This window comes from Balaenoptera musculus, chromosome 2 (assembly GCF_009873245.2).
Source record: "Balaenoptera musculus isolate JJ_BM4_2016_0621 chromosome 2, mBalMus1.pri.v3, whole genome shotgun sequence".
In the NCBI taxonomy this organism is placed as follows: Eukaryota; Metazoa; Chordata; class Mammalia; order Artiodactyla; family Balaenopteridae; genus Balaenoptera; species Balaenoptera musculus.
The window spans coordinates 130,512,004-130,528,145 of NC_045786.1; the positions used below are offsets into that span (position 1 = coordinate 130,512,004).

The 16,142-nt window shown below is 38.5% G+C and overlaps 1 protein-coding gene across 9 annotated transcripts in view; it reads left to right on the forward strand.

Annotated features, from left to right (window-relative positions):
• The window catches only part of FBXO34 (F-box protein 34), an 86,875-nt gene that overhangs the window by 53,165 nt on the left and 17,568 nt on the right, over nucleotides 1-16,142 (forward strand). Inside the window, exon 1 of one of the 9 annotated variants that reach the window (XM_036841883.1) lies at nucleotides 11,265-11,284. The exons of the other annotated variants lie outside the window; for them this stretch is intronic. The gene's annotated coding sequence lies outside the window, so the exon portion shown is untranslated. Of the gene's footprint in view, nucleotides 1-11,264; nucleotides 11,285-16,142 lie in introns of those variants that run through there. 9 annotated transcript variants of the gene reach the window in all.

Sequence of the window (16,142 nt, forward strand, 5' to 3'; positions counted from 1 at the left end):
GAGAGTCTGAAAAGACTTTTTTCCTGGGCTTTGAACTTTATTCTTTTTTTTTTTTAGATAAATTTATTTATTTATTCATTTATTTATCTATTTTTTTGTCTGAGTTGGGTCTTTGTTGCTGCGCTAGGGCTTTCTCTAGTTGCGGCGAGCAGGGGCTACTCTTAGTTGGGGTGTGCAGGCTTCTCATTGCGGTGGCTTCTCTTGACGCAGAGCGTGGGCTCTAGGCGCGTGGGCTTCAGTAGTGGCTCACAGGCTCTAGAGCACAGGCTCAGTAGTTGGCACACGGGCTTAGCTGCTCCATGGCATGTGGGATCTTCCCAGACCAGGGCTCGAACCCGTGTCCCCTGCATTGGCAGGCGGATTCTTAACCACTGCGCCACCAGGGAAGCCCTGAACTTATTCTTATTAAAAAATCTTTCATGAGTACGACTATTAAATCATCTTGAATAATATATTTAACAAGGCATCTTATGTGAAAACAATAAAATACTATGAAATTGGGACTGTCTTGGGGTGTGCAGGTCCTAACTGTCATGCTTGCCATAATCTCTTCCTCAGAAACTGACCTCCATTTTCCTTGGCATTGCCCACAGCATGCATTTGAAATAGGAAATCTAAAAATGAGGGACTTTGTTGGTATGGTTTGGGGAGAATAGTGGTAGCATTATGGTACCTTTAATAAAAGCTCATTCAGGCGGTGGACTTTGTCTAGGTGATAGTGATTGCCTGCTTAACCAGCAACCTCAGAGGAGCTCCTTTTCTCAGCCCTAGATGATAAAGCAGTTAGCCCTAAGGTAGTGGTATAACCTGGAGCTGCTGCCACACCTCTCACATCTTTGAAATGCCCCTAAGCTAAATGGTAGGGTGAATTGTTTGCCAAGGTTACCAGCAGGGTTTTTATTATTTTTCCTGCCTCCCTTCACTTAGTGGACACTTTTAAAAAATGAGTTTTAAGATGAGAAAGCTTAAAAAATTTTTATGTATAGTCATGGTCTTTAACTTTTGCTAAAACTGGGTTGCTGTTGAAATAGCAGATGGGTGTGATAAAAATGGGAACATGTCAACTGTAAAAAGAAACCAGTGCAGATTAAATCACAATTAAAAATATCTCTAATATGATTCACTAAAATGTTTTTCCTTTGGGTTAACTATTAATATTGTGTCCTCTTTTTAGTCATCTTTTGTCAAAACCAAGGAATGAAAAAAAAAATGGACACAGAGAAAATGACCAAGGGTGGCTTTGAAATTTCTTCGTTCAAAGATTTTTAGGACATGGGGTTTCCACAGTCAAAGAATCTTGAAAACAAGACTTGTAAGAACAGGCTGATATGGGCTTTTTGCTTTTTCTATTCAAGTTGTCAAAAAATGGATTATACTTATTAGCAATATCTGGTCCTCTTGTAATATAAGGCGTATCAGAAGGATATTATCCACAGAGGCCTTAAAAATGATGCCTTATGTCCCTTGTACCAGTCCCCAAAGTATTGTAAACCTAGCATACTTGACCTTTTGCTGAGACAGCTTGCAACATTTCTTTTTTTTTTTTTTTAAACTGGCCAGAGGGGAGGATTCTTTTTTTTTTTTAAATTAATTAATTAATTAATTAATTTTTGGCTGTGTTGGGTCTTCGTTCCTGTGCGAGGGCTTTCTCCAGTTGCGGTGAGCGGGGGCCACTCTTCATCGCGGTGTGCGGGCCTCTCACTGTCGCGGCCTCTCCCGTTGCGGAGCACAGGCTCCAGACGCGCAGGCTCAGTAGTTGTGGCTCACGGGCCTAGCTGCTCCGCGGCATGTGGGATCTTCCCGGACCGGGGCACGAACCCGTGTCCCCTGCATTGGCAGGCGGATTCTTAACCACTGCGTCACCAGGGAAGCCCGCAACATTTCTAATTGGTCCCAATGCTCAGCTCAGTGCCGAGCCCCAGTAGGTGTTCAGCATTTGTTGAATCCAGAAATGAATCAGTACCTGTTTCCAAACTGGTGCTTTTCATAGCCCTTCTTTGTAAAGCTGCTCCAGAGATCTGTCAAGAACACTAATCCAACCAGGCTACTTCCCTTTGAAAAATCCTTCAGTGGCCCTCATCTACTTGAAGTTTTGCTTCTCAGACTTTTTTCCTTCTAAAATTATTTTTGATATTATAAAGTTAACATACTGTGGTCAGAAATACAAACAGTGTTGAAAATGTGAAAAAATACATGTCCCTAACTCACCTTCCAAAATATCCAGTTTGCTGGGCATTATATGTCTTTCTATGTATTGGGCAAACTGTATATAGTCTTTTCAGTTTTGTTTGTTTTACACCAGTAGAATTATGCTAAAATATTGACACTCAGCTCCTTCCCCATTGGCTAGGGTGAACTATTTAATGTCATGGAAATTAATCTTTGTGTATGTTGCAAATATTCTCCCATTCTTTTGCTTGTCTTTTGACTTTATGGTGTCTTTTCCCCAAATGTTTAAAATTTGTATTTAGTCAGATATGTCAATATTTTGTGTCTTTTGCTTAGGAAAGGATTTACTTCCCACTAAGATTTTAAAATCATATTCTCATAATTGACAGTATTGAATTTTACAGTTTACTCAATATGGCACTTTTAAGTTTTTATGGTATAGTAGGCATCTACCTTTTCGCTCAGATATTTGGTTTTCTCAATTTATTCAAACATTCTGCTTTTCCCACTAACTATGCATCTCTAATATTGAGGATGCTGTTATCTTGAACTCCTTACCTGTTTCTGCTCTACTGCCATACTGTTTTGGTTACTATAGTTTTAGCATATGTTTTAGAGTTTTTATGTTTTTCCCACCTCATATCTTATTGACTGTTCTCTTCCATTTACTTTGTAAATTTAGATGTAAATCACATACTGTAAGATTCACCTTTTTTTCTTTTAATTTTTTTTTTCTTTTTTTTTGGCTGTGACACGTGGCATGCAGGATCTTAGTTCCCCAACCAAGGATCAAACCCTCACCTCCTGCAGTGGAAGCATGGAGTCTTAACCACTGGACCACCAGGGAAGTCACCTTTTTAAGGTGTATAGTTCACTGGTGTTTAGTGTAGTTACAGAGTTGTGCAACCATCACCTCTAATTCTAGGACATTTTCTTTCTTTCTTTCTTTTTTTTTTTCGCTGCTCTGTGTGGCTTGTGGGATCTTAGTTACCTGACCAGGGATTGAACCTGGGGCCACGGCAGCGAAAGTGCTGACTCCTAACCACTGTATTGCCAGGGAAGTTCCTCTGGGATATTTTATCACTCCAAAAAGAAATTCTATGCCCATTAGCAGTCATTTCCTATCTCTCTGTGCTCTCTCCCCTCCCACTGCCAACCAGCCCTAGGCAACCACTAATCTACTTTCTGTCTCTATAGGTTTGCCTATTCTGGACATTTCCTACAGATGAAACCATATAATGTGTGACCTTGTTATCTGACCTATGAGTCTTTCACTTAGCATTAATATGTTCAAGGTTCATCCATGTTGTAGTACATATCAGTACTTCATTCCTTTTTATGGCTAAATAATAATCCATTGTATGTATATACCACAATTTATCTATTCATCCGCTGGTGGAAATCTGGGTTGTTTTCCCCTTTGGCTATTCTAAGTAGCTCTGCTATAAACTTTTGCATACAAGTATTTGTTTAAGTACCTGTTTTAGGTACATACTTAGTAGAATTGCTGGGTCATGTGGTAATTCTTTTTAAGATTTGTTTTGTTTTGTTTTTAATTTTGATCTTTTATCTGGTAAGTTTTTGTACTATTAAACCAAATAGTTTTTAATTTGATTGTTTAACTTGAAAGCCCCATAACATATAGTTTGCAAATAATGACAGATTTTTGTCTTTTCCCTCAATGTTTTAATCTTTTTTTGTAATATGATGGCTGGCATCTTTATTCTTGGTTGTAAGAGGAAATATTTTTAATATTTTGCTGTTGTGTATGCTATTTCCTATAAATTTCGGGTAGAGTGCTTTTATTAAGGTAAAGTTTTACTCTATCCCTAGTTTGCTAAGAACTTTTTAAAATCAGGAATAGACGCTGAATATTATTTTCTTTTAAGAATTTATTGAGATGTGGCATCTCTCCTTTAAACTGTTAATGTTTTGGGAGCATTGGGCTTGGTACCACTATTTGCTTTGGTTGATTTCCTGGTTACTTCAATGGATTTTTCTTCCCATCCAGACCAATCTGAAAACCAATCTGAGAACCTCTGTTCTGGAAAATCTGTAGTGCCAGGTTCAGTGATGGTGTAGAGCTATACGTGTTAGAATACACTTCAGCATGTTTATTTTCTTCATTTCTCTTATTCCCTTCATTTTTTTCTTGTAAACTAAACAATTTAAAATCTTGTTATTCAGAGTTAAGAAACACACTCCTTTACATGTTTATAAATACACTCCGTAATTGCTTCTGCTGCTCCTCCTACCTTATTCCTGATAAAAAACAAAGCTACTGAATGCTTTGAATTTTCAGTGGGAAATTACATCTGTTCCTAGGGCCCTCATCACCATAGTAACAAGGAGCCAACTCCATTGCTTTTCAAAAGGACCTAAGACAATCCAAATACCTTTTCATAGATTAGACCGAAGGCCTGCTCAAGGGGGTGTCTAAATATCCTCAGCATACACAAAATACAACTGAGATAGTTTGTAGAGGAGAGGAAGTAAAATCTGAAATCCCCTGAGTTGAGGTTCCATCACATTACGAAGACTCCAAACAGATCCTGATGGGCTTTACTTTCTGCCTGGTGATGATCAAGTAGCTTCCTATTAAGGCTCATTAATATGACCACCCCACTCCACCCCCAATCCACATTGAAGATAACTGGTAGAGAAGGTCTGGGACTAGAGAATCAAATGAGGCAAAGGTTAAAAGTGATATTTATTTAGTTTTTGGCCTCACCGTGTGGCATGCAGGATCTTAGTTCCCTGACCAGTGATCGAACCCACACCCCCTGCAGTGGAAGCTCAGAGTCTTAACCACTGGACCACCAAGGAAGTCCCCAAAAAGTGACTTTTATATTTGGGCCAAATTGTGTAGGTGGGGCTCACAGGTAATCTTTGGTTTAAACATGTTGTGGTTAGATTTTTATTTTTGGCTGCGTTGGGTCTTAGTTGCTGCACACGGGCTTTTCTCTAGTTGTGGTGAGCGGGGGCTACTCTTCATTGCGGGCTTCTTATTGTGGTGGCTTCTGTTGTTGCAGAGCACGGACTCTAGGCGCACGGTCTTCAGTAGTTGTGGCTCGCTGGCTCTAGAGTGCAGACTCAGTAGTTGTGGCACATGGGCTTAGTTGCTCCGCGGTATGTGGGATCTTCCCGGACCAGGGCTCGAACCAGTGTCTCCTACATTGGCAGGCAGAATCTTAACCACTGCGCCACCAGGGAAGTCCTGTGGTTAGATTTTGAAGTGCCTTGCCACCTGAAACATCTACCCTGATTTTATCTAATCTTTTAGCTTATGAATAGAATTAAAGAGCTTAGGAAAATCAAAGTATAATTCATTGTGGACTAGCCAAATAATTTTCTGTATGGATAATGATGGCCAAAAAAAGCATAAGTTTAATTATTATCAGGAAAACAGGGGAGTTTGAGATGCAGGATAGAAAGACTCCCAATAATACAAACTCTGGGGAGTATTTTGATATTAAGTAAAACATCCTAAAGCAATTGGTATAATTTTTATTCAACAGTATTGTCTGTACCATATGGTTTGGGGCCTGGTAGATATAACAGGGAACAAAATTAAGTCTTTTCCTAGAGCTGATGTTCTAGCAGAGGAAAGATGCACCAATATAGACACATCAGGAGGGAAGGAGAAAGTGCTGCAGAGAATGTAAAGAAGGGGTAAAGGGAATAGGGAATGCAGGGGAGTAATACTCCTTTATGTGGATGGTCACGGAGTGTCTCTTGAGAAGATGACATTTGAGCAAAAATGTGGAAAAAGTCAGAGTGACACAGGTAAGTATCTGGGGGAAGAAGCAGAGGGAACAACAGCAAGTGTAAAGGCTCTGAGGTGGGGTTGTGCTTGAGTGTTTGACAAAGAGCAAGAAGGCCAGTCACTTTGGAACAGAGTAAGCAAAGGGGGGAGAGACAAGTAAGGCATGAGAGATGGTGGGGTGTCATCGTAGGGGAAACCATTGAAGGGTTTGGCATTGAAGATGATATTGTTGAATTTCCCTTTTTCCTTATAGGATCACTCTGGCTGCTGAGTTTGAGAGTAGACCATATGGGGAGTAAGAGTAGAATTGAGAGAGACCAATAGGAGACTCATGCAGGTGAAAAATGCTAGTGGTTTAGCAGGGTAGTAGCAGTGGAGGTGGTGAACAGTAGTTGCATTTTGATTATATTTTGAAGGTAGAGCCAATGGGATTTGCTGATGTGGTTGTGAGAGGAAAAAGGGTGTCAAGGATGATTCAAGGGTTTTTGGCTTTTGCAATTGGAAAAAGGATTGATGTTTACTAAAATGGGGAAGATTTTGGAAGGGTGGTTGTGGAACGTGCACAGGGAATCAGGATTTTGTCTTGGACGTTTTGAGTTTCAGATGCTTATTAGATATACAAGTGGAGATTTAGAAAAGTCAGTTTACAGACCCGGAGCCCTGGAGAGAGGTTGGGAGCTGGCCACTTTGTGCACTGTGTAGGTTATTTTTAGAAATGTTAGACTGGGGGTGGGGCACTTAAGGTGCCAGTTCCCAAACTGTTTGAGGCGCCCTGAGGCATCATAGCCAACTTGGGTTGCTGCAGGTTATTTTCAGATTTCCAGGAAAACATTACAGATGGTGCATGTGCTTGACGTGTGTTTTTTTTAAGTTTTAAAAAAGATGTTTGAGTTATGTGCATGTGTGTGTCCTGTGCTGCTGGGATCAACTGAGTGCAGTTTTGTATGTGCACCTAGTGTTTCTCACAGAAGAAATCCTACGTAAGCAAACACGAAATTCATAGTTTACTCAAATTGTTCCCCAGTATATCAGTCAATCCCGTATAGCAGAACTGATTTTACTTATTTAGAAGTTCTTGGAGGGTGGGGTAGAGACTCTGTCCTGAAAGGTAGAGAACCACTGCCTGGAGGGCCAGGAAAGGGCTGATGGGTATTTGTGCAAAATGTCTTTTTTTTTTTTTTTTTTTTAACTTTTGGGTTTTATTTATTTATTTATTTATGGCTGTGTTGGGTCTTCGTTTCTGTGCAAGGGCTTTCTCTAGTTGCGGCAAGTGGGGGCCACTCTTCATCGCGGTGCGCGGGCCTCTCATTATCGCGGCCTCTCTTGTTGCGGAGCACAGGCTCCAGACGCGCAGGCTCAGTAATTGTGGCTCACGGGCCCAGTTGCTCCGCGGCATGTGGGATCTTCCCAGACCAGGGCTCGAACCCGTGTCCCCTGCATTGGCAGGCAGATTCTCAACCACTGCGCCACCAGGGAAGCCCGCAAAATGTCTTTAAAAAGCAGTTTATTTCAAAAATTCTTGCATATTTTGCTTTCTTTCTCTAATGTATTATCCCATTCTTAAACCTTAAAAATGGTTCAAATTAATGCCATGGAGTAACATTTGTGGCAAGAATGAATGGTTAAGTAGGCTCTTCTCTTTCAAGTTAGTATACTATTCAACTTTGAGATAAGATGACTCTCAGAAAATTAGGGAGAGTTGAGTAGTATTGGATAGAATCAGACATCTTTAGAAGGAACATAATCTAGCAAATGAGCAGTTAGATTTAGAACCGTCACGGAACTAGTTCAAACTCAGAAGAGTAGGAACACCTAGGAAGTTAAAATCCATTTAGTTAATCAGCTGAAGAAAGTATGTAATAAATGGAAGTTGATTAGGCCTTAAGGAGGAGCTTAAAAACAAAAATTTAAGCCATGTTTGTCCAGCCTTTAGGAGAGAGAGGGGTGGGGGAAGAGGCTGAATCTTCCTGTGTTGAGTGAGCTCTTTGCCGGGGGCAGGGTGGTATATAGAAATTGATTATAGCTTGGTTGAATTCTTCCTTAGATTCTTCTTTCTTTATTTTTTTCATGTATAACCCAAACCTCCTGGTTTAATATCAGAAAGAGGGGACAGTATGAATGGAGGACTCAGGTGTTCCAATTTCTGAAATTGGAATTTTGATCCCCATTACGACTTAATAAATTGACACACTGATTTATAGTATGAGCTAGCCTTGGGAGCCTTGCCAACTCAGAGCACAGTGATAAAAGTGGGTTTCTGGTCCTCCATGAGTGTGTGAAGTTATGGCTAGGTGGTCATCTCATGATTCCTTTGTGATTCTCAGGATTTATAATTCTAGCACTAAGGAGGTACTATTCAGGAAACCAAATAAATATCACACAGTTTTTTGTTTTGAGCATGAAATAAAAGAATTGCATGATCTTAAAGGATATCTAACCAAGTTTTATGTTTCTTGAAATTTTTGAAACACTCCATTTCTTTCTATTCAGTATTGTTTTGGAGAGTCACTGAATTTTCTTTGTTTCTGGGCTTTGTGGGATGTGGGTAGACATGTGACGGAGGGCTAGAATTAAAATACCTGTGTAACTTTTTTAAAAAGGCATTTGGGATTTAAAAAAGAAAATTTCACAATAATTTGATTTTTCTAATAAAATTTGCCTATTTTAAGAGGATTTTCTCTTAGCCTCTTGAGCCTTCACATTTCCTCTAGTCCTAGTTTTATGCTAGGAAAAATGTTAATTTCAGTGTTTTGTTTTTTTTTTAACCTTATGACTAGCCTTTGTTTTCATGTTGAGTTCAATCAAAGATAATTGTTTTCTTCTTTGATTAGCTTGTTCTTTGTTCCTCTAACTACTGATGACCCTCCCTTCCCTTCCCCATCTTCCCAAATAAGAGCCTGTGGAAGGCATTTATCTATAGTTTTGATTTGCGTGTTTTCTGTAACCATTAAAGAAGTTTAGAGCTGAGTGGCATCAGATAGCCATGATGTCACTTTCCTCTTTCTATCCAAATTAGTTTTTAGTATTGAAATTTGAGGAAATACTGTGCACTTAGGCTAACAGTGAGTGACCTACAGAATAATCTACCTATTTTTAACTTAATTCCTGGGTATTCTTCCTTTCCCTATATTATCTCAATCTCTCCTTTATTTTTTTTTGTGTGTGTCTCCATAAATATCCTTCTAAAATTTGTTTCAAATCTATTTAGAGTATTTCAGGAATGGTTTGAGCACATACCAGGATCAGAGTCAGTGTTCAAAAAGACCTTGCTTTTTGTGCCATTTTGCTTCTGTGTGTTATCCTGATAGTCTCATCTCATTTCTGGATTTGTCATATGAATGGGCACTCACATTCTTTCTAATGGGTTTTATTTATTACATTTTTGTTTCATGATACAGTGACTAAACATAGCTTTCTGAAATCTTATGCCTATATATTATCATTAGTACATGATGCATATACTTCTTGCTTCCCTTTCCCTCCATAGATAACTTTATGTATAATATGCTTTATTCATCTGTCTCCCACCTAGAACACAGGTTTGATGAGAATGGGGATTTTTGTACTTGCCCACTGCTCTATCCCCATTTCTGGAAAAGTTCCTGGTACTGTCTACTGTAGATGCTCAATAATACTAAGTGAATGAATGAAAGATCTGTTCGATAACTTAGCTGTCTAACTGTGAGATTTGAATAAAAGGAGAAATAATTGCTTGAACATTCAAATTAGAGACTAGAAATTGTTTTATACTTGTGATGTGAAATGGAAGAAAATTCACCAAGGTTTAGGATTGGTGAAAATTCCCAAAGGTAAGGGGCCCGATCTCTTTACGCCCCTCCAGATGGTAGCAATTTGAGTGCAACTACCAGTGTTGCCGATCTGGATGAGGATGGGCCTACCTTTTTTGTACTTTTAATCAAATCACTGTAGTATACACTTACAAATTAATAGTTTTTCCTATGCGGCTCTTATCCTCTCTTTTACTGAATAACTTCTGGTCTTGGAGCAGTGTTTTGTAAATTTGAGGAACATGTGAATCCCATCCTAAGGAAGAAATTTACTGAGGCCCTTCAATATGAGTAGAATTGAAATTTTTGTAGGGAATTCCCTGGTGGTCCAGTGGTTAGAATTCCACGTTTCCACTGCTGAGGGCCCGGGTTCAATCCCTGGTCAGGGAACTAAGATCCCACAAGCTGCGTGGTGCAGCCAAAAAAGAAAAAAATAAATTTTTTTTACATTACATTATAATGTAGTTAAATATATAATGAACAAAACTAGTAAACCTTGTATGCTTCTAGATCTTAGGCAACTATAAAGAACAAATAGGTACATAATATATACAATACTTCAATATTATTTTGATGTTAGTTTGAATAAAGTTTGAAAAACTAAATTGATACATGCAATATAAATGCTGACATTCAATCTGCCTATTCTTATGTTTGTCGTGTTTTAAAGATATGTGACTGTGATAACTCACTCTCAACTTTTTCTCCATTTGAACTGCTGCTGAAACCTTTGCTCACATTGTTTGGCTTTCATTTTGCCCTCATTAAATTAGGGTTTCAAGCATATGGCAGCATATCTGTAGGTATTAAATAATTATTTTCTAAGCGAATTCAGGAACTGAAGAATATCCTATATGATTATGCTTTGGTGTTTAATATTTTTCTCACCTAAACATTCCACTCAGTAGAAGTAAGAATTATAGTGAATGTTACTCTCCATGAGGGCATTGTTATGTGCAACACTGAATAGACTGATTTAAAGGGTCTATTTATATGGGAACCTGGGTCTAGCACTATCACCTCTCCATAAGTTCCCAGGTAATGCAGGTTAGCTTCTGGTTTGCCCCTGGGTAATTTTTAGTTCTTTGCTAATCACTGTAGAAGATTTTTCAGATACAAAGCTCTTAGATTGTCTTTTACTACGCTTTTTAAAACTGAGAGGGAAGTGTTTAATACAAGATGAGACTGAATGTCAGTTCCTGAAATAAAACATATTGTAGAATGTTTTCATAAGGAGAACTTGGTGAACCTCTTTATTTAAATCTTTTATAACTTAAAATGTGTGTTTAAAATTTTTAGCGTGTCAGAAAATGTTGACCTCTGAAGTAATGACTACATCACTACTGTGATCTTGAGCAAGTTTCAGTTTCTGGGCTTTTATCTCCTTTTTCAGCACAGTGGTTGCAGGCTGTGAACTACAAAAACACTGAGGAATATGAAGTTTGTGGTGATGTGAGGGCCACAAGGGGATAGGTGGGCATGCAGAGATGGGGAGAAAGAAGGAGCAGCTGGTACAAAGGCCCCAAGATGCAGATGAGCTGAGGAACAGAAAGAGGGCCAAGTGAGATGTTTGTAAAAGTGCTTTGTAGATACAAAACATTCCTTACAGCTCAGGTGCTGTTATGTTTAGGGAAGATGTTTGTTTTCTTTTTCCAGTGGGCTATGTTTGTTAGCTACAGGGCCATCTTGCCTAGGGAGTAGGATCCTGCTTTGAGGATGGAAAGCAAGAGTTGGACCCATGAGTCACAAATTCTAGCAGTTTGTGAATTAGGATTTCTGTTAGTTTATTTGTGCTAATAATCTTTTATATAAGATTGGGCAGTAGGAAAGAGGAATAAGCTTATTACTAGAAATTTTGGGGGAAGGAGTTTTGTATCATTTCTAATTCCTACCATGTTTGGCTTTGCTTGCTGTGTATAGTTTTGCATCTATTATAAATCTGATCTTGGATGTCAGTTTTTCCTATGTGGTTTTGTTTGTTAACAATTGAAGTACCTAAGGTTCTGGATGTGAACTCTGCATGCTTTATAACTAATTTAGAACCAGGGAAGTTAGGGTTTTCTATTGAAGTAATTAAAGCATTGTGATATATATATATATATATATATATATATATATATACACACACACACACACACACACACACACACACACACACACACACACACATATAAACTTTATATATATATAAACTTACACAGAAATAACCAAATCATGATAATAGGACATAATTTATGGTTTTATATACCTTAAAGATGGAAGTTTTAAAAATTTCTTGGTGTCTTCTTTTCTAGTTTGGAAATTTATTATACATTTATTATACATTATACATTTTGTTAATGCTGTTTATTATACATTTTGTTAATGCTGATGTTGGTTTGGCTTTTTTTTTTTTTAATCTATATGTAAACATGACCTTAGACAGCTGTGTTTAATATAGTAAAGAGTCATGGGGAGACTTTATAGTGTTTCTTGTTGGGACTTAGTGTCTATGTATTTTAGTATTTAAAGGATGTGGTTTGGGGCTTTGAAAATGAGGAGGAGGTTGCCTAACTCATAGCTGAATGCCTGCATATCTAGGTTGTTCTGTCCTGGAGGTTATTAGTGACATGAAAGTTTTGTTTTTTGTTTTTTTTTAAATTTCTTTTTATTAGTCTGGTGTGAAAAAAATGAAAGTTGTTTTTATTCTAGTTAAAGTGACAGTATTAAGTATTGTGGCTCTGTGTGTTTGCGCATGGCTGAGAGTAGGGTTTTCTTTAAAATCTGATGTTGCATAGGAATGTTTTAGGTAACTAGAGTGCTGGAAAAGAGCTGCTGCTCAAGCCAAACTAATTTTTGCTTTGCAGAAAAGTGGCTTGGAGAGTCTCTGTGTCTCCACCTCATGAACCTCCCATCTCTGAGAGAGCAGGGTGCTAGATCAGGAAATGATGGGTGGAGTTGCTTAATCGCATCAACTTCCTGGGCTGCCCAAGCATTGATTAGTCAGACACTCATAATGTTCCATTTAAGAGGTTCTTGCTGATTGGCTGGTTTCTTTTAAGTCCTTAGGTTTGACATTCATGCTTACGAAAACCCTTGCCATGTGCAAGGCACTTTGCTGCATGCTCTATGAGAGATACAGAAAGGAGTAAGAGTATTCTTACCTTTCAGGAGCTTACAGTATAGTAGGGGAGATGAAGACAAGATAGACCGTGGTAAGTGTCCCAAGGGAGTAGTTCTGGGAATTCAAGCAAGGCTTATAGTAACCATTGATGGGTGTGGGTGGGGCTGTGGATGAGACCTGGGCAGGGAAGGGCCCAGTTGGGTTTCAGTAGTTCCTGTAGGTAAAGAGTGACAAAGATGTTGTTAGGTAGGGAAGAAAGGTCAAATGGCTACTGTGAAGGTGAAGGAAAAAGGAGGAGGAGGCAGAAGCTATTAATCATAAGCACTGAGATTTCCCCCAAATTCTGTCCAAAATTGTTTATGTGCGTACTCTGGCATTTTTCTGGGCCAGAGAACTCAGACCTTTTCTCAGATTCTGAGAAGGATCCAGGGTCCAAGAAGATTGAGAACCATTGTGCTGAGTTATCAACCTTAGATGACTGAGAGGATGTTGAGGCTTTGTAGAGAAACAAGGAGGTCATGTGGAACAGTTTTCCTTGTGGGAGGTAGGGTGGGATTTGGGGGAACTGAGCTTTTGAAATGGTCCCCCTAGGGGGGCAGGTTGCCTTGTCAAACTGGGTGTCCCACCTAGCAAGTTAGGTGGGTCCATTAATAACCCTGTATGACCCTGAAGGGCAGGTGTTTTCAGGAGCTCCTTAACATTATTTCCCCCTTTATTTGGAGTTCAGATTGATGAAGATGTGGGAGACGAGGATGCTATTGTAGAATAGTTCTGGCATTTACTTTTCATGGAGCTCTTGCTGTGTGTAAAGGGTTCCGTGCTTGATCCAATGGGGTATTTATAAAGTATCAGACAGGGAATTGCCCTTAAGGAGTTGATGGTCTTGTAATGCTTTTCCTTTGGCTTTTTGTTCAGCTTGGATCTGTGTTCAGTTATCTTCAGGTCTTTGACCATTTCCTAGGCAAAGAGAAACATTTCTATTAAAATAAACTTGAAGTGGCTTTGGTCTGTGACAGTTATAAATATACTGTACTTATAATTAGGAACCTCTGTACAGCTGATTTAGTGACTTCTGGACAAATCATTTGACTCGTCTATTAATTGTTATATAAATGTACGTGTTTGTATATACACACATGGCCTTGTTTAAAATACTATGAAGCACATTTTAAAAATGACCTAGTGGGAATTCCCTGGCCGTCCAGTGGTTAGGGCTCCACGCTTCCACTGCAGGGGGCACGGGTTCGATTCCTGGTTGGGGAACTAAGATCCCACATGCTGTGTGGCATGGCCACAAAAGACCTAGCACATAGTATTCATTACACTTAGTTGGTCAGCTTCCACATTTGTGAAATGGGAATAATAAATAATAATAATAATTTTATGTATCTCATAGAATTGTCCTGAAGATGAAACTAATACATATACATACATAATCAAGTTCTTTAGAATAGTGTACAGCTTAAGTACTCAATAAATATCAACGGCTACATTATTAATATTAACATTTTAATATTAATACTGTCATTTCCCCTGCCCCATGAGTGAATGTAGGGCGACTATTGTTGTAAAAGAATTTGCAGTAAGATGTCTTTAAATAGTAAAATTCCCTATGTATTTATTTAAAAATTTATGTTTATCTTTAAAGTTGTGGAAGTGAAGTGCACTTATACAAGGCAGAGTCAGGTATTAATTAGGCTGCACATTTAGGTTACAGCATGAGGGATTGAAAGCCATATTTGTTTAATTAAGAAATGGGTTGATTGGCCTTGACCACTGTTGTCTTTCAGTTCTTTTTTATTTGACTGCCTGTGTGTTTGTCTCCCTTTTCTTATCTTTTTTGTGCCTTCTGGTTTATTTCCTGTTCAGTTTTCAGTAAAGGGTGTGGAGTAGGGCAAGAAGAACTTATGTTGGTTGGTGCCCTGGGTCTGAACCAGGAAGGAGTGCTGCGTCAGACAGCCTGGGGCTTAGTGGGGATGGACTTAACAATGATCCCTGCAGAGCTGCCCTACCCAGGGAACCTGTGAATTCCACAGTTTCTCACTCCAGATCAGATGGTATGCAGCTCCAACTGTGTGTGCATAATGAACATTTCTGGGCTCATTCATCCATTGTTTCCAAATGCTTCCATTTATTTATTTCCCCTTTTAATTCTGAGAAAATTTAGTTGTGTAACAAAAATACAGAGCTAGAATGATAAAACCCCACTTTGCCATTGCCCAGCTTCAACAATTTATCACCTCGTGGCCAATCTTGCTTGATTTATACTCTGAATCTCTTCTTCTCCCCCATATTGTTTTGAAGACATCATATCATTTAAGCTAAAAAGATTTTAGGATGTATATCTAAGGGATGAGGACTTCAAAATACATACATACATATATGTTAATTTTTATGGTATGTCTGTTTGACTGAGGATCCACAGTTGGTTAAATATCTTAATGTATAGGCTCCCCTCTCTTTCTTTCTCCCCCCAGCCCTCCTCCCATCTTGGAATTTGCTTGAAGAAACCAGTCTTATTTTGTTCTGTAGTTTCCCCTCAATCTAGATTTTGCTGTTTTGTATTCCTCAAGTTTTTAGCATATTTCTCTGTCTCCTGCATTTCGTCTGAGGCTGGCTTTAAAGGATTAACCAGATTAGAATAGATTTTTTTTTTTTTAAGTGTCTTTTCCCCCCCATCAGGAGCATGTAATGTCTGGTTGTGTTTCAGTTTTGTGATGTTAGCAGCTACTGATGATCATTGCCTAGGTCCGTTAATTCAGTAAAGTTTGGAAAATGGTGATGTCTATTTCTATCATTCCTTCTATTTATTTTGAATCAAAACCTGTCGGGAAATAAAATTTAAGGCATTTAATGGCTTTAAGTGTATTTTATTTTGAATAAATATTTATTTGAATTAATATTCTCTCTCTCTGACTTTGTAGCAGTGGTTAAAATATAGTACATGATTTGGTGTTGAGATGTGCAATATGCTATATTGGGTAGCTGATAACTTCAGAATGACTTCAAACCCATGTAGTTCGCCTAGTTAGGAAATTACCTTAGAGTGCTTAAAATATGTCTGCTTAGTATAGTTAACTTTGGTATTACTTACTGAAGACCTTGGTTTCAAAATTGTGCAGTTTTTTTGTAAAATTGTAGAAGGGAGGCTTGGAAGATGATCTGATTTTGTTGAGTTTTTTAGTCCTATTTCATAACTGCCATGTTTTACATTTGAGTATTTGTTTGTTTTGTTTTTATTTGTTTATTATTTATTTATTTTTTGGCTGCATTGGTCTTTGTTGCTGTGCATGGGCTTTCTCTAGTTGTGACGAGC